Source organism: Thermobia domestica, chromosome 7 (genome assembly GCF_964235325.1).
Source record: "Thermobia domestica chromosome 7, izTheDome1.hap1.1, whole genome shotgun sequence".
NCBI classification, from domain to species: domain Eukaryota; kingdom Metazoa; phylum Arthropoda; class Insecta; order Zygentoma; family Lepismatidae; genus Thermobia; species Thermobia domestica.
This window is the reverse complement of record NC_137460.1, coordinates 2,828,643-2,848,002: the sequence shown is the minus strand read 5'-3', so window position 1 is coordinate 2,848,002 and position 19,360 is coordinate 2,828,643. Positions and strand designations below refer to the sequence as shown.

Here is a 19,360-nt window from a genome sequence, read left to right as displayed (position 1 = left end):
CTATGATTACGTTTTCAACTATTACTTACTGATTTAGCTTTACTTCTATAAGTATTGTATTTTTAACCCGAGAAAGCTCAGGGGGTCCCTCAGAGGCACCCTGGTCTACTTTTAATGCAATTATTCTTAACAGATGTTTCGTCGCGTGTCTTGCATTCTAGAATTCTCCTATCTCTTTGGAATATGCCCCCTGATTGAGTTGTTCATGCGTTTTCTTATTTTACTTCAGAAAAAAATAGGGTTAATTTTTATATTGACGTAAAGGTCCAAGGGGTGCCTCGGAGACACCCTGGTCAATTTTTAATGCCATTATTCTTAATAGATATTTAGTGCCGTGTCCTTCTCTCTAGAATTCTTCTATCTCTTTGAAATACACCCTCTAATTACGTTTCCTAAGCATTTTTTTTACTTTATCTCAGAAAAATTAGCGTTATTTTTGTACTAACGTAAAGGCCCAAGGGGTGCCTCTAAGGCTCTTATTGAAGTATGTATTTTTCTAATTATTTGATACTGTTCATTGTTTATTTCCACTGGCAAATGATTTCATATCAAAGTAGTGACTAGCCTTTCCTATTAATGACGGAAAATACAAATGGTCACGGTGAGTTCAGGTAGCTTGTATATGCAGGAGGGAGCCTCACAGGCACCCCCGAGGCCTTTTAAGAGTAAAATTAGCGTGGGCTTTCTCGGGTTAATATGTATGTATATTGTATTATACGTGTATTATATGTTATCTCTGTATGTATTGTTTTGTATATCTACAAACCTACATGTTAAGACTGAAAAAGCCTTAAGTTCTGTGTTTCATTTAAAGATTTTATTAAATAAAGGTAACAGTTACATCTATCTTTCCATAGACCATCCCTCCTGCATCCAGTATCCCAATCACTAAAATCCCCTTCCCTAGAAGACAGAGTAACCCTCTAACAAGATGCTAGCCTTCGGCTAGCTTTGCAAAAAATGGTGGGACCTCTCAATATTTAACCTCTTGTAAATGGAAAATGGTGAACTTTCCTTCTTCCACATGGGAGATTCTGCTTGAAACCGTGCTCCAAGACTTCGAGTAACATAACATATATTTTATATATCGATAACCAATTGATTAACTCTAATATTCATCATATGATGGAAATGCTAACAAACGAACACACATTCAATATAACAGAAACGTTTGCTTTTCTATTTTTAATTCCCACAATTTGTGTAGTATTGAGTGAAAGTTGTTCTATTTTGAAGGTTTGGAATTATTCCCATTTCTCCCTGTTTCCGAAGGCAAAATCTCTCTCTCTTGTACGATTGTTTGGCAATTAATTAGTTTATTACATGTACCATGCTCTGATTTATAATCAAACGTTGGGATCTCATTTTCTGAAACATATCCCTTCACATAGCACTAGTGTTGCTACAGTTAATTAAACAGCCGAGTAGACATTTGAATAGAAAGTTATTATTATTATTACTATTATTATTATTGATTCATCGCCCTTTAGGTCTTTCTATTCACGTAATTGCTAATATTTGGAACGAAGAGCTGTTGTCAATCTGCAATTGAAAACGTTTTTCTACTAGCAAATACTTTCATTAAGTAGTCATTTCCAACAGTTAAATATACAGTTTCCTTTTAAAAAACATGGCCATTCCTTTTTCCTTCAGAAGCCATATTCTCCGAAACAAGCGTAGGAAATAATACTGTAAACTTCACTGAGAAAAATCCATTATCCGGACAGCGGTATATTGTACAAATACAAGGATTCGTTATGTTTACTAAGGAAATCTGTACGGAGCGTACTTTATCCATATACTACACAGGTACTGCCTTTTACCCGCTTAGATATTACATCATTTCGCTGCAGAATGTCTGACATCTAACAATCTTCTGTATTTTACATACATATACGTATGTTAAGTACTTCAGTTATACGTTATATACGTCCATCTGTACGTGAGATCCAGACCGCCTATAGACACTCTTTCTTTCGCCATGGCTGACGTCATTGAACTACCGTCTTTTGCTTGCGAAACGAGGTTGTTACAATCGGAAGGAAACAAAAACCTGGGTAAGTGCACTAGTTAACTATTACTTTAGTTAAATATTCCATTAATTATATATTCTTTTAGTGTAACTTGCTTTAGTATAGTACTAAGTAAGTAATATAGTTTATGACTACAACTCGTTAATGATTGAGGAGAATGGAATGGGTGAATCTGAATTTTGAGAAATCTTTGAATATTAATGTTTTGAAACATTTTACGTTACAAGGTAGCAAAATGAATGTTATGTGTTTATTCATTCCGTTTTATATGTGACGATTTATTACGTGGTGCAGAGTTACTACAGGACTGCTTAACATAATTGCTAAGAAACCGTTTTCAGCGCGAAAATTCCCTTGTGTAGTGAAGATTTAGGCTTTAGGTCTCTGGGCTTTCGGCATCAATGGCCTTGTTAGCCCGTCACATATGAGGGATGACGTCCCTCGATGAGCACACTATCCGGGTAAAGGAAGGGAAGAAAGGATTGGGGAAGGAAGAAAACGGCCTATATGTTAGGTACCACTCCGGCATTTTCCTGCTGTGAATGAGGAAAACCCAAGGAAATCTCATTCAGGATGGCTGGACTTAAAATCTTTTGATACTTTTTCGACTGAGGAAATCGATCCCCAACGGGATCGAACCCGGGACCGTTCGCACCGAAGGCGAGAGCGTTAGCAACTACGCTACGCGGGGCCACTTGTGTAGTCTAGAAAACTCATTTTTATTAGGATATTTGCATTTTTACTTTTAGTTTAACGCCCCATGATTGTACATAAACGTAAGTGAGAAGGTGACGATGAGATACATGATAATGGTGGAATCAAGAAAATGTAAGGAAACTGGAAAGTCTTAAGAATAACCACACCTACAGTGTTCACCAAAAGGCTATTTGTCGGGAGCAGGAATCGAACCAGGGACCTAACAGGTCAGAGGTAAGCGCTCTACTACAGAGCTTTCTTTTGTTTAAAGAACTTGTTTACATTGAAATATATATATTTGACGAAGATATTGATATATTTTACAGCCTCACTGAAATTTTGAAAAAAAGTAGTCAGGGAGAGCTTACTTGTCAGGTTTTTATTTTTTAAATTTAATTTGATTTGATTTCTATTTATTTATTTTTGCTTGTTATGTTCCCTAGTTAATTAATGTTTGGGTTACTGAGAATTAAAACCTTTTTAGTATTATTGTTATGGCATCACTTTGGAACCAAAAAGTTTGAATTTTTTTTTTCTTGTGTTTTCATATAGGAAGTTGGTAAGTTTGTGCCTTAGCATTGGTTTGGTTTCTACTGTAGAACGTAATTGAAGGTCATGTTGAGTTGAGTCTTGGCGGGTTTGAGTTCGTGAAGTGTCAGGCACTGATTGTGCCCCTGTCTTCTGTCTGTGATGTTTCCTGGTTTTGGGCAGTGACGTATTTATGTTGAGGAGTACCAACGCAGGCCGCGTAACTACAACACAGCTTCAACACCTACGAGTGCCAGGCGTTTGAATTTCACCCTTCGTTCCGGCGTGACTAATGCAGTATAGTACTAGGTTCAAATTCTATGGCTGGTAAAAACGGTATGGTAAGAAACACAACGTAATAGTTATTAGTTTAATTAGTGTTTCTTCATAGTATTGTTTCACTATTTCTAGAAGGAATTAACTATTAACGAAGTAATGAATAAGCAAAAAGACACTTTGATTGACGTTTACGATTTCTCATACTCCATTGAGGATGTTTTGATCCTCAGTTGCGCAAACATCCAGTGTGCGTTTTTTTTTTTTTTAATTTTTTGTTGCTTACACTGCCTTACAGATGAGGGTTATAGTTAAGGAGCCGTACTTCCCATTTAGGGAAGGACGAGAAACCCCATACTTTCAGGAATTATTCATTGACTATCTAGGACAGCGTTTCCCAACCGGTGCGCCGCGGCACACTGGTGTGCCGTGAATGGGCCGCTAGTGTGCCGCGAGGAAGTCGAAGCAAATTATTAATTCTATAGCAATCAAATTGCAAGACGAAGGAAAAATGTATATTTTTATTTCACATTACTATGAACCTCTACTATGAATCTACAACTTTAAGTTTCATACCGTGTTACTTTTCTGTACATTTTTAATGTTGAAAATATATATTGGTTATCATTGTTGTAACTATTATTGCTTCTTTATTGTTGCAGACTATTTTGTAACTTGAAAATTTAAAATAACATTCAATCCTTTCGACAAATTAAATACATTTGTATTTTAAAAGTAAAAAAGATTTGTTTGTTCGTTCGTTATTTAGTGATCTTACTTCTTAATGAAAGGTTGGATACAGTTTTCGAACAAGAAAGCTTAGTTTTAAAAACCTGAGTCCAATATTTCATTGCAATTGTTTTATATTTTTAAATTAGAATGAAAAATAAGCATAATAATTTACCACGGGGAAAAAACAGTGATTGAGCTTTCTTCTCTGTGAGAAGGAGATCAATAATCGCAGAAAAAATACTAGTTTTATATTTACAAATAATAATATCTATGAGTGCGCCGCGAGAATTCAAGTTACATCCGTAGTGTGCCGCAAGTTGAAAAAGGTTAGGAAACGCTGATCTAGGATGTTAAAAAGCAGGTAATAGACTGAGTTCTTGCCCTTGTACTTAGGGTGTTTAGGTAGTGCAACAATAAGATGTATCCTCGTGCACGGGAGATGAGAAGTACCTGTTCTTAACTATTACCCAGATGGGTTCCCTCGTGGCTAAGTGGTTAGTGTACACGCCTTTGGCGTGGGACACCCGGGTTCGATTCCCGGCCGGAGCTTATGTGGTTCGGATTTCACGTTAATCTGTAAGTCCATGTCTCATACAGCCTTGCTGCTGAAAGGAACGTTAAAATCAACTCAGCACTGCTTTACAGATGCAATTGTTCGATTCCGAGTTTGAATGGAGCTTTTTACGGGCAGGGGGTGACTTTTATATATACAATCCAAGCATTTTAGTTATCAGTCAGTGATGTAATATATATATACAGTAATATATACTGTAATATATATATACAGTATATATATATATATTACAAAATTGAAAGTGACTAAGTTTATGACTCTCAATCTCTTAGGGCCGCGGTGGCTCAGTGGTAGAGCGTTCACCTCTGGTGCTTGGGGTCCCGGGTTCGATCCCAGCTCCCGCCAAATGAACTTTGTGGTGAACAAACACTGCGTGCGTGGGTTTCCTCGGGATTTTCCCGTTTCCTCCCACTTTCTTCATTCCACCATTTCATTCATTGCTCATCATCACCGTCTCCTTTAGCCTAACCGGCATAACCGTGAGACATAAAACTCAAAGATTTCATTTCATTTTCATTTCCATTGTAGCTCTCCCCGCAACCAGTGTTGCCAAAATGTTGACAATAAGTTTGCGAAACGAGAGGTGGCGACTCGAATTTTGGGTGAAAAGTCGCTATAAAAAATAATCGAGAAATTCATTGTCTATAAGCATTGTTTTAAAGTTGTAGATGTAAACTAAACAATATGTTCTACTCACTGCCGCAAATCCCGGGGGGGGATGACGGATACATGTCCCCTCCAATCTTGGAACTGAGGGGGAGTTTTCCCCAATAATCCGATTTGAAATGTGTTTTTTGGGAGAAATTTGATGATTTTTGTCCAATTGCTACAAAGGAACGTGAGATAAAATAGACGTCTCCCAGAATAAGCCTCAAATCTGCAGCTTCCCAATGCTGAAGACAACTCTGATACTCCACAACATTGTTTTTCAACTTCATAACTATTTTGGACATCGCAAAATAAAAAGTATGGTAACGGTCTTACCCTTCCCCCCCAATGTTGAAGACAGATTTGCGCCGCTGGTTCTACTCACATCTTTGTAAACAGGGCGCAACCAATCCTTGAATTCAGGGATCATTTCAGATTGTTTCGGGTACTTTTGTTCATATTGTGGAGTCAAAATAGTTCCGAAATAATTAACACTACAGTACTTACGTTAAGCAATTTTTTGTAAAAGAAAAACTGCAGAATAATTAAAAGACCCCAAAGAACAAATATAACAAACATCCACATCGCCTTTATTCACGCATCTATAGCTAATCTTTTTGCTATCGGTAAAGATGTATTACGTGTGTCTCTCAACGGAAACTGCGAACTAAAGGACATCAAGTTTGTAGTTCTTCTTCGTTAGAGGACAAGGGCAACATAACAATGCAGGATTGTGGGCCAGTGGGTACGCTGTATTTCCAAACTCTTCATCACTTGCGCTGATTAAAACAAACAAACAGAAAAAAGAACAAACAGAAGCATTATTAGTTCAAAAACTGTTTTGAACTAATAATGCTTCTCTACAGATGAAAATTTTGTTTGCAGCAAAAAGTCGCTAAATGTATAAGTAGCTGAATCGTCATTTAAAAATCACCCATAAAAGTCTCCAATCGGAAAAATTATTCGTAGGGCGACCATACGTCCCGTTTTGACCGGGACAGTCCCGTTTTAGGGGCGTTTCCCGGCCTTCCCGTCAGTAGATGGAAAAAAGTAGTATTCGTCCCATTTTATGTAAATGAAAGAAGTAAATAACAAACCCAGTACCTTTACTCCTTTTAAAAGTATTAATAACAACAAAGAGGCAAAAATTGAACTGAAATTCCCTATATTAAACATACTCTATAGTTCGTAGTACTGCTCGAAAGACAGCAGAGATTTAGCAGTTGGTTGTGTGTTGAACAAACTTCAACGTGTCTTTCCTTTTTCATAAGTACCCGCTCAGTAACAAAGAGAGAGAGAGGGGGAACTCTGATATCAAGGCACTGATAAATGAAATGAAATGAAATTTTTGAGTTTTACGTCCCACGGTTATGCCGATTAGGCTAAAGGAGACGGTGATGATGAGAGATGAATGAAATGGTGGAATGAAGAAAGTGGGAGGAAACGGGAGAACCCCGAGAAAACCCACGCACACGGTGTTTGTACACCACAAAGTTCACTTGGCGGGAGCAGGGTTTGAACCCGGAACCCCAAGCACCAGAGGTGAACGCTCTACCACTGAGCCACCGCGGCCCCAAGGTACTGGTAAGAACAAAGGTAGATCTAAAAACCAGAACCTATCCCGTTATTAACTGAAAATTTTATGGTCACCCTACGCTATCGTTGAGGTCGAATTCCCCTGATTTAGTGACTTTTCCCAAAATTGGCAACATTGACCCCCACCGAACAACACCAAGTCATCTGTAGCCTAGCAAGCATAATAGTGGGACGTAAAACTTAAAGATTTTATTTCATTTCGAACAACACCCCCAGAAACCTACTGTTATACCATTCCCAAAACACCCTTTTGTACAATTCTCCCTATTCGAAAAAAATTGTAAATAGCAGGGTTCATACATAAATATGGAACTCAATTTCCCTGAATTTTCCAGGTTTTCCAGGTATTAATTTTGCAATTTCCAGGTCTAGTGGAAGAAACTAATAATACGAGAAGACATAAATTTTAAGAATACTATATTTATATATTTGAGAATGGCCACCCTTCTCCCCAATGAACGATTGCAATTAAATATTGAGTCACAAGAAAATAAATAATCAAAACAAATAAAATTTAAGTTGAAAAATATTAAGTTGAGAAGCCTACTAAGGGAATTAATTAAACACTTTTGTTCCATACTTGAATACATTCAAAATATATAAAAATATTGGGTTGGGAAAGAAAAAAGGGCCCGCGAGATTTTAACTGATTCTTGTAGTACTCGACGACAGAAATCGATTACTGAAAGAATTTTCAAAATCGGCGCAGGCAAATATGGAGAAAATCATATTTTCATGTACCTGTTCAAAATGGGGAAGGAAAAAGGGCCCGCGAGATTTTAACTGATTCTTGTAGTACTCAACGAGAGAAATCGACTAGTGAGGGAATTTTCAAAATCGGCGCAGGCAACCATGAAGAAAAACCTATTTTCATGTACCGGATCAAAATGGGGAAGAAAAAGGGCCGCGAAATTTTAACTGATTCTTGTAGTACTCAACGAGAGAAATCGACTAGTGAAGAAATTTTCAAAATCGGCGCAGGCAAGCATGAAGAAAAACGCATTTTCATGTACCGGTTCAAAATGGGGAAGAAAAAAGGGCCCGTGCGATTTTAACTGATTCTTGTAGTACTCGTCGAGAGAAATCGATTAGTGAAGGAATTTTCAAAATCGGCGCAGGCAAACATAGAGAAAATGGCATTTTCATGTACCGGTTCAAAATGGGGAAGGAAAAAGGGCCCGCGAGTTTGAACCGTTACGATGTATGTTCACGAATGTGCTCGTCTTCTCAAATTTAGTTAATTACTGTAGCACTGAAACATGTGACACAGAGTCACATTGTGGATGACTCTGCAATCGGCAACCACTGCACATATACTCCTCCAGTCCCACAGTTTTATTATTTCGATCCATTCCTCACGTGCTAACGGCATGGTTTAACATCTGCAAGAAAGAGGTAAATGTAACGTTCAATTGGCAATAGCTTTTCACCAAATTAAGCTGCATGAAATCTGATTGCATTTTTGACATACTGAGAAAATTCTAGCCCGTGGCCATATGTATCACATATCCCACCAGTTCATAATAAAAATTTTGAACACAAAATTACGGTCGTCCGTGTGATGTACTCCCAAAAGGCCTAATGTGTATCACCCACCTCACATTCAATGAAACCACATCCGTGTAGAATTTAGAAAGGAACTTCTTATGATGTATACAGTATGTCTCAAAAGTTCCCTGACATAGGGTAACTCTGTTATTATCAGAGTTACAGCAAAATGTAAGAGGAAAAATCATATCGAAATATGACGTTTTCAATCTAAGGTGAACACTTTTTTTTTTTTTTCAAAAAAAATCGGACGAGATATTTGTGCTGTATACTCTTTATGCACCCAAATTTAAATGAAAATGCAACGTTGTCATTTACCTGGACCCACAACATAAGTGAATGAAGTTCCTGTTTGAAACGGGGGCTGGCCATCGAAATGTTAGCGCAAAAGAAAGTAACTTCATTCACTTATGTTGTAGGTCCAGGTAAATGGCAACGTTGCATTTTCATTTCACATTAGGCGCATAAAGAGTGTACAGCGCAAACGAGTCATCCGATTTTAAAAATTCCTTCACTTTAAATTGAAAACATCATATTTGGAGATGCTTTCCTCTCCTACATTTTGTTGTAACTCTGATAATAACAGAGTTACCCTATGTCAGGGGACTTTTGAGACACCCTGTATACCTTATTTAATATATGTTTTATGTCACTATAACTGTAGTATAATTTAGTTTGTTTAAATTTACAATTTAATATAAGTAGATTCGGATTTACATGCGTAGGAATTTGTATGCATCTAACTAATGAATTCTTTTATATTCATGCTTCACTTAGTGACTTGGCTTTGGACTGCAACTGATTATTGTAACCCATTATTGCTTGAGAAGAAACAAGATATCCGAATCTTCATTTGAAGAAAGCAAAGGTCTATTGGAAAGCTGGGGATTACAATCATTAATTTCTACATTTCAAGGTGCGTAAATTATATATTCTGTGTTTCTTGTTAAATTACTATTACTATTATTGGGTTTAGAATCAATCAAGCACTTCATGATATTTTATGGGGATCAAGATGGGTGCCGGATAGATAAGTATTTAAGCGTCAGGTTCTTAATTCTTTTCAATTTAATATTTAATCAATGATTATTTTCTCCCTCGTTATTCGGCCAAATCGTATTCCAAGATCATCAATTTTCATTACTCAATTCTGACCGTCAACCTACATAGCATATTCGTAGGACGTAAAACAAAGATTTCCTGTTATTTTTTTTTTGTTTCTATCTCTTTCCTCCATAGCTGTGAAAAATAACGCCTTCAGCATCATAAATTTGTATGCTACTTGCGCCTTCAGTCGTCTACTCTTCGGTGGCTCAGTGGTAGAGCGTTCACCTCCGGTGCAGGGGGTCCCTGGTTCGATCCCAGCTCGCGCCGTGTGGACTTTGTGGTGGACAAACACCGTGCTCGTGGGTTTTCTCGGGGTTCTCCCATTTCCTGCCACTTTCTTTAATCCACCATTTCAGTCATTTCTCATTATCACCGTCTCCTTTAGCCTAACCAGCATAACCGTGGGACGTTAAAAAGATTTCATTTTTTATTAATCTCAGTATTTTATAGTGTATTCTTAAGCTTAAGGTGATGTATAATTAAATTTTGAATTCAGTTAACTTATTTTATTTCTCAGATTGTTTTTAAAATGAATGTACAAACGTTTATTTTCATTCTTGAGTGTTTAAAGTGATGTATAGTTATTAAACATAGTATTTAATATTGTACTCTTAACGTGAAAGTGATATACAGTTAACTTTTGAATTCAGTTAACATTTTTCTTTCTGAAATTGCTTTAAAAAGTATGTAAAAACGTTTCTATTTTCTTTCTTGAGTGCTAAAAGTGATGCAAAGTTATTAAGCTTACTACTTTATATTGTATTCTTAACCCTAAACTGATACACAGTGCGTTTTTGAATAAATTATATCAAGTTATTTGAGTGACGAATACTGGTAGAAAATCCTGACTACTACTGGAACATTTTGATTTTAAGGTGACGACTACTGGTGCAAGGATTTTAAAATATTGTTTTTCCTTCAACGGCTACTCCTTTTTGAATTCTGACTATATGGTCATTATAGGAAGGATCAGTGAGTCCTTCCAACTATGGTACAGCTCCGACAGATTCACGATGCTCAGAGAAGAGACAAAATAGTATGTTTTCAACCTTAAAGTGAGAACCATTGGCGTTTTTACCCTGCTATGCAAAAGTAAGTGAGTACTCCAATGGGGTTCCAATGCGGTACCTAATTTCTGCATTTTAGATATTTGGAAATACATGTCTCTAAAATGTAAACAACTGATTTTTTTTTTAAACTGAAAACTGCAACTCGGTAAGCCTTATGGATACCGAGATATGGGAAAATAAAGAGCGATACTATAGGTATGTGGGACTTGCATACTTGACGCTAGAATTCGGAAATTGAATTAAAATATGACTAACGGCTATCAAGATGTTGTCAAATAAAGGGAGGACCAACACAGTTAAGGGGTTTTAGTGTTAGATACTAAAATTTCCGAAATCGGTCATAGAAAGTTAATAAACACCAGTAGCAATTTCATCTTAAAGTAATTAGATATCTTTAGGGGGTGTTAGAACATCATGGAGTCTACCAAAATTAAATTTTAAAAGCTTTTGAAAATATAATCTGACATTTGTAAACAATATTTGAAATATGTGTTTACCCAAAACTTCCAGCTAGTACATCTAACATCTGGAGAAACACTGAAATAAAAGCGTATGAGATCTTGAAATTTCGGAAACAATTATTGGTCGCAACAAAATTAAATCAGATGGGTACTTCTATGGGTTAAATGAGTACCTTAGTACAATTTCGATCGAAAATTTAGTTCAGTCCTAGGTTTTCTTCAGACAATTCCAAGGGTTCATCGAGCTGTGCAAAAGAATGAAAAGTCGCTGTCAATATCTAAGATAGTCGAGAAGATATAAGGAATTATATATTTTATGACGTAAAAATAGATCTTTATGGATTTGTACTTTTGGGTCTTTCCCATAAGAAAAAAATTCAGGAAACTACTGTATATACCTTAATAGACAATTCAATGGACGGGGATACAGTAGCTTAGTGGTAGGGTTTTTAACTAGTCTTCTTTTGCAGAAACTATTGGAGTTTTCACTTATCCCATAGAGATACGATCATACTTAACTCCCTATTTCATTTTAAAATTAAATAAAAGGAAATATTTCAGTGTAGCGACCCACGATTATGCATTTTAGTCTCAGGGAGATTACGATTAAAGCAAGTGAATGTTGTTGACAGAATTGATGGAATGCAAAGGTGGGAGGAGAGGTAGTACCCCTAGAAAACCCACGAATACGATGTCCACTACAAACTGACGGCCGCGGATCGAACCACGAACCCAATACACCAGAGGTAAGCACTCTACCACTAAGCCACCGTGCTCCCGCCCATTTAATTTTCTATTAAGGTATATACGGTTGTTTTCTGAAATTTCTTCTTACAGCAAAGACTCAAAAGTACAAATCCATGTGGGTCTCTATTTTTACGACGTCATAAAATAATTTCTTATATCTCCCTTGCTATATTAGATATTGACAAAAAATGTTCACTTATTTCAGAGCCCGATGAACGCTTGGAATTGTCCAAAGAAAATTTAGAGCTGAATTAATCTTTCGATCGAAATTGTACTGACAAGTCTGAGGTAGTCACTTAACCCATAGAAGTACCATCTTATTTAACTTTTGTTAGGATCAATAATTGTTTTCTGAAATTTCAAGATCTAATACGCTTTTATTGTATGGTGTCTCTCTAGCTGCTAGATGTACTAGCTGGAAATTTTAGGTAAATACATATTTATAATACTCTTTACAAATGTCAAAATATATTTTCCAAAGCTTTTAAAATTTAACCTTGGTAGACCCCATGATGTTCTTAAACTCCATGGAAGTACCTAATTACTTTAAGATGAAATTGCTACTGATGCTTGTTAACTTTCCATGACCGGTTTCGGAAACTTTACCACCTAACACGAAAATCCCATAACTGTATGGATCCTCCCTTTATTTGACAATATCTTGATAGTCATATTTTAATTAATTTTCTAAATTGTACTGTCTAATATGCAAGCTCCACGTACCTATGGTGTCGCTTTTTATTTCACCATATTTCGGTAACTGTTAGGCGTACCGACTTGCAGTTTCGGCAAACACACACCTCTAACGTTCTTTAAAACGTTATTAAGACATATTTTAGAATATTTAGAAATGAGAGTTCTGCGAATATCATGGTACCCGAAAAGCCCCATCAGGGCGTGTGTGTAGTGTATTTAATTGAAATTACTTTTGAGGTTGTTGTAAGCCCTCGTAATTACATTTCCGAAACTGCACCATCTAGTACTCAAACCCCACACTTCTATGGTGTCGCTCTTTATTTTCCCATATCTCAATATCCATAAGGCTTACCGAGTTGAGGTTTTCGGTAAACAGATGTCAGTTCCTTACATTTTAGAGACATACATTTCCATATATCTAAAAAAATACAGACATTAGATACCCCATGGTACCCCGAACACCATTGGGGTACCCACTTACTTTTGAATAGTAATACATTTTGAGTTGTTATTCAGCATCAATAAACACTTCGTAATTTTTCTATGTGCAACCTAAAAGTCCATACCTGACCGAATAGATTTTGTCCATTTAATCTCAAAAATGTTAAGATACTTTGTATTGTTAAGTACAACCAAGTTGAGCACACCGAATGTAACATTTTAAATGTTTTCTGATTTTTGTTTCAGGTATTTCGTGCATCAAACCAGGATTCTGCTTGAAAGACAGTGAAAAGAAGCAGTGTAGGTTGTGGCTAAAAGTACGTCCTTTCTGAAGACAGACCCAATTGTATTTACATTCTTTTGTACGAACATATAACCCTAATAAAGATACTGTACTACAAATTATTTCTTTCTTCCATAAATAAGAATAAAATATTGTCTCTGTTTAAAGAAAATGTTTGTTACTGTTAAGTCATTTCAACTCTTTTTCTCTGTAATAAGAACATTATCTTTCGCAATATTTTTTTATCTTCGTGCTATTACGTTTGAATGAAGTAAAATTCTATACGAAGCACTATTATTTCAGACATGCATTAATAACTAATGTATTGTTCTGTATGTAAGACAATGTGTATACTGAACATGTCTAGCAAAGGTGTTGTTTTAATACAGAATCTGTAACTCAGCTTTTCAGTAGTCAACTTTATTGGGAATCCGAAGAAAGAAGTAAAAAAAAAAAAAAAAAAAAAAGTTCGACTTACCAACGTATATGTGTTCGAATTCTGGACTAATCCAAATTATCCAGAGAAATCATATATTTTTTGTTGCAATTTCAGATGTATCCTTTATCCAAGTCGTATGAAACGGAGACTTCATACATCGCTATACTTTGTATGAACTATGTTCCGTATTTACTTAATCACTTTGTAACTTTCTCTAGTGTTGACAAGGCCGCAGGTGTCAATCGAATAGTTTAGTGTTTCACTCATGTCACCTTGTGACTAAGGTACGTCCTGTCGGTATATATATATGGTACTGGGTTCAAGTAGCGATAAAATACATTTTTAGCATTAAACAAATGCAAAAGTCTACACGAAATGAGATACCATGATCTCTGACTTACGGATAACACCATGAACTAATGGTACTGAGTGTGATTGAGTTTACTAGTTACTATCTGGCTAAAATCAGTGTTCCTTTAGCTATAGTTCTTTTCGTGCTCTGAATTGCAAAGTTTGAAATAACAGTTTTAAATTATTGTATATATATATATAATATCTTCCGAGTAATTCTGAGAATCATTGCTCTTTCTTTAAGCAATGTATGAGACTGTTAATCCGCTCGTTGCTTAAAATGTTGCACTAAGAAGGATGCACCCACGAAAATCCAAATTTGCAGAATGTCTAGAGCAGGGAAGGATAAATATGTTTAGTCGATGGCTGCACAACGCCTCCGCTGTCACCACGTTGTCGCACAGCGAATACGGCGGACGTTTAAGAGTATTCTGCACTTACTATTAGGTATCGGCCTGGGAACTTTGGCGCAGCTACCCAGCCTCCTTCTTGGTGTTGCATTTTTATGGCGAGTACTGAGTAGAAATTATCTTGTGAGCAAACACGTTTTCAGCTGACACCATACTTTTAATTGTTGCGACATTAAAAAAAAAAAAAAAAAAAAAAAAAACATACCTGTTAATTAAAATGTACAGAGAAGTTGTTTGAGTTTGAATATAGGATTGTATATGGCTGTGCATTTTGCATTATTATTAAAGTGCTGGAACTAACTAACAACAAAGCATATGATAAATTCTTACAGTAATATATCACATATTGATTTACTCTGTATGAAAACGAAAATAGTTTAACATATGGTTAACCTCCTTTGTGCCCATAATTTTAAAATTAACGCTTGTGTCACTTTTCAACACTTGGCTTTGCAGTAGCTTCCCAACGAATTAGCAGGAAATCCAAACTTATAGGACACCCTGCAGGTAAATACATTTCTTTGGACACTTTCACTGCTCCAAACTAAGATTGTTAATTTTATTATTATTGGCACAAAGGAGATCAAACATATTTTAAGCTATTTAGTTTTCATACAGAGTAAAACAATATTTGACAACATTACAGTAAGAATGTATCATGCATTTTGCAGTATGTTGCAGCACTTTAATAATGGTGCACTATACGTACAATCTAGATCCTGCATATGTCCAATCCATATATTACAAGAAGGCAATACGTATGCGATACAGGTAAAATCCGTATATTTCATATGGACAACCTATTAGCTATATACATCCAATCCATACATTACATATGGCCAACCTGTACGCGACATACGTATAATCTATATGCTGCATGCATACAGTCTGTAAGCTACATATGTGCACTCTGTATGGTGCATATGGATATTCTGTATGCTGTATCTGGACAAGCTGTGTGCGACATAAGGAAAATCTGTATAATACATACGTACAATACGTATACTGTATCTAGTCGTACGTACGGGGCACAAGTACAATATAGATGCTGTCTTGGGGTTGAACGAAAGAAACATACGTAAAGAACGTATATTGCATACTTCTTGAAATTATGCTCCGTCCTGATAGTCAGTGTGTGTCGTCATTATTAACCCACATGCTACATACGATCCTGACGTCACAAAGCTAGATATCACCTCCGTATATATTTGTTACTGCAGATGACGTCACACGAATGACGTCATTGCACTTATGCAGACAGTGCGTATAATACATACTTTTTCAGCTATACGTTTGCTGCAGGATGTTATATACGGTTGTACGTTAAGTCCAGAAACTACAGGAATTACGAATGTAACCTACGTTTTTAAGTATGCCACCTACATTTTTTTTCTCAGTGTTCTTTAAATTCAATAATAATAATAATAATAATAATAATAATAATAATAATAATAATTTCGCACATTTATTTTGAGACGTGCTACAGAAGCAAGGAGTATTGAGTTGGGTTGATTTTGAGTTTAACGTCCCGTTCAGCAGCAAAGCTATATGAGACGTGGACCTACTGATTAACGTGGAATCCGAACCACATGAGCTCCCGCCGGGAGCAAGGAGTATTGTTGCAAGAAAATACGTCGTAAGGTAACAGCGTCTTGAAGCCAACTTTTCAGCCTTAAATATTTGGGAATAATTTCCCGTAATTTTTTTAAAATTTTATTTGCCAGAACAGTGTAATTTTATTACTTTTGTTTATCCGAAGATCCATTTTGTTTAGTAATTAACTACGTTGTTTTGCAATTACTGTACATTTGGCCCATGGTTTTTCTTCTTTCGCTTCTTCGAGACCGTTCTTTTTTTAATCGACTTACCAAGAAATTCGAGTTATAGAGCTCCAACTATATATATAGGGTGAACCTGAAAGACGACTAGAAGTCCTCTTGCATTTTGTTAAATTCAGTATAGTTTACGAGTGACAGTGGTGCCAACTTGAAATCGAAAATCGTATTCTGAGGAGCAGAAAGGTGTGCACATTAGGGTGGGCCGAAAAAATTTTTTTCAGATATTCAGGATTGAGTAGTTATCAAAAGTTGTGCAATGGTACGAAATGAAGCCATGTCAAATATATTGATTTTAAAACAATATTTAACCGGGCCCCCGTGGCCCTAAAGTTCCTAATTTTTTGTTCAAATAAAATGGTTTTAGGTAATAATAACATTTTACCAGACACTACTATTAATACATAAAACATGAAATACATGGTTTTAATATACGCAAATAACTATTAAGAGCTTAACTAACTTTCATAACTACCATATTAACACACGAAAAACCTTTGTGTTGAGCCCACCTCAGAACTCTCAAACTTTAAGAGAATATCACTTTTTCGCATCTGGATGCAAAATACATAACACTGGCTTTCCGAGGGCGGCGCTTACATTGCTGAATTCAAATAAAGTAGAAACAATATGGCTGCGAGCCTCTCTTCCTGTATTGTCTTGACTTTGAATTAAGCATATGATTTTGAATTACAACTTAAAATGCGAAACGATCATTAACCCCATTAAGAAATGAGATATACCCCATTAAGAGCCAAATTAAAGAAATTTAAGAACGGTGCTCAGAAGTTATGTGATATTTTCTCTTGCAAATGCTGCGATAGATTAACCTGTAAGTGTGGTAAATCAAATTATATACCGCTTTTGGAGTGGGAGCTCATATTAGATCAGAGAAATCAGAGACAAATGACGAGTTGCAATGTAGTTTGAAGCAGAAACCCATAGGCTCAAAAGAAAGCATGACACACAGATCGATTATGATGCTGCGGTACCAATTACAAGAGGGTTACAATCGTTAGCCTCAATCCCGTAAGCGCTTCCACCCCGAATTCAGACGATGAAGAGTTCGCATGGAGCTATCGTTTAGAGAATAAAATCTAAAGTAAACCTAAATAAACAATAGTGAGCCCTAAGCAAATGAGTACCGCAAAAGATTTAACAGGTATATCGAATAGATCGGCTGCTAAAATTGTATCCGCTGTTTTAGAAGACATGAATTTACTGAACAAAACTAACTAAGACAAGGTAGTAGATAAAAACAAAATCCGTACGAAACTAGCAAAAAAGAAAAAAGAATCCGTCTACAGTGTAAAGCTACTAATTTTAAGGGTCTCTATTTTGATGGCCAAAAATACCAAACTATAGTTCTAATTGACAATTGCAATAGGCAAAGCACTGAAGAATATGCGGATTATATCGATTTGACCGATTGGTCAGAAGTATTAGTAACGAAACCTCCAATTTCGGCTAACGTATCAATAGAACTAACCGAAATGATTGTGGAAAAGAGGAGGTTTCAGTTTGTCACGTTCCCCTTCCACACGCAGGCTTTGGAGAAGTGTCTAAAGGTAGTAACAGAATATTCTTCAGAAGTATGCGGTAGTGTTGCACGAGACGATTATATTCGCGCAAAACTGGAAGCACGTAAGTATCTACCAAGCTTCGGACATAAATCTCAATATTTTGTTCCAAGATTCCGCTAAGGAGCTTTAAGTAAGAGGAGGGCGGGTGGGAGGAACTCGCTGTAGCCATCTCCACGTGGTGAGTTCTGCGCTGGTTTGGTGTTTGTTGGTCAATTTTTCAACCTTACCTTATGTATTTGTGTTCGTACTATTATATCTACTAAACACCAATCAGGCGAAGAGCTGCACATCAGATCAGAACATTTAAAATCCTGGGGTCAAGTTACAGTATTAGGAATCTTAACCAATTTTCTATAAATACTTAAAATAATGGTATATATATTTAAAAAGAACAACAAAATAACACTTTTCGGACCCGCAGGGCCTAGTGAAATATTTTTATCTGCCTCTGTTTTGGGGAAGAAACATAGCATTATACAACTTTTGCACGGTACTCAAACTTAATTTTCTGAAAACAAATATTTCAATAATATTTTCACTACTCACAATCATATTTTTTCAGCATTAACGTTCTTTTGGGCTCCCGGGGCGCGGTTAAATATCTTTTTATCTTGCTCTGTTTTGGTGAGGAAACATGACATTATAAATTTTGCACGGTACTCAAACTTAACTTTCTAAAAAAAAATATATTTCAAAAATATTTTCACTATTCGCAACTATTTTTTTTTTTCAAAATTAACGTTCTTTGGGGCCCCCGGGGCCCGGTTAAATATCTTTTAATCCGGCTCTGTTTTAGTGAGGAAACATAATATAACATTATACAACTTTTGCACGGTACTGAAACTTAACTTTCTAAAAATATATTTTAATAATATTTTCATTTCTGGCTACTTTTTTTTTCCAAAATTACCGTTCTTTCGGGCCCCCGGGGCCCCGTTAAATATTTTTTATTCGGCTCTATTTTAGTGAAGAAACATAATATTATACAACTTTTGCATGGTACTCAAACTTAACTTTCTAAAAAAAATATTTCAATATTTTCACTACTCGCAACTATTTTTTTTTTCAAAATTAACGTTCTTTGGGGCCCCCGGGGCCCGGTTAAATATCTTTTAATCCGGCTCTGTTTTGGTGAGGAAACATAATATAACATTATACAACTTTTGCACGGTACTGAAACTTAACTTTCTAAAATTATATTTTAATAATATTTTCATTGCTGGCTACATTTTTTAAAAAATTAGCGTTCTTTCGGGCCCCTAGGACCCGGTTACATATTTTTTTATCCGGCTCTATTTTGGTGAAG

At 36.0% G+C, this 19,360-nt stretch overlaps 1 protein-coding gene across 2 annotated transcripts in view; it reads right to left on the bottom strand.

The window, feature by feature from the left end:
• LOC145689831 (discoidin domain-containing receptor 2-like) overlaps positions 1 to 19,360 on the bottom strand; it is a 1,126,884-nt gene that overhangs the window by 100,303 nt on the left and 1,007,221 nt on the right. The gene's annotated exons all lie outside the window — the stretch shown is intronic.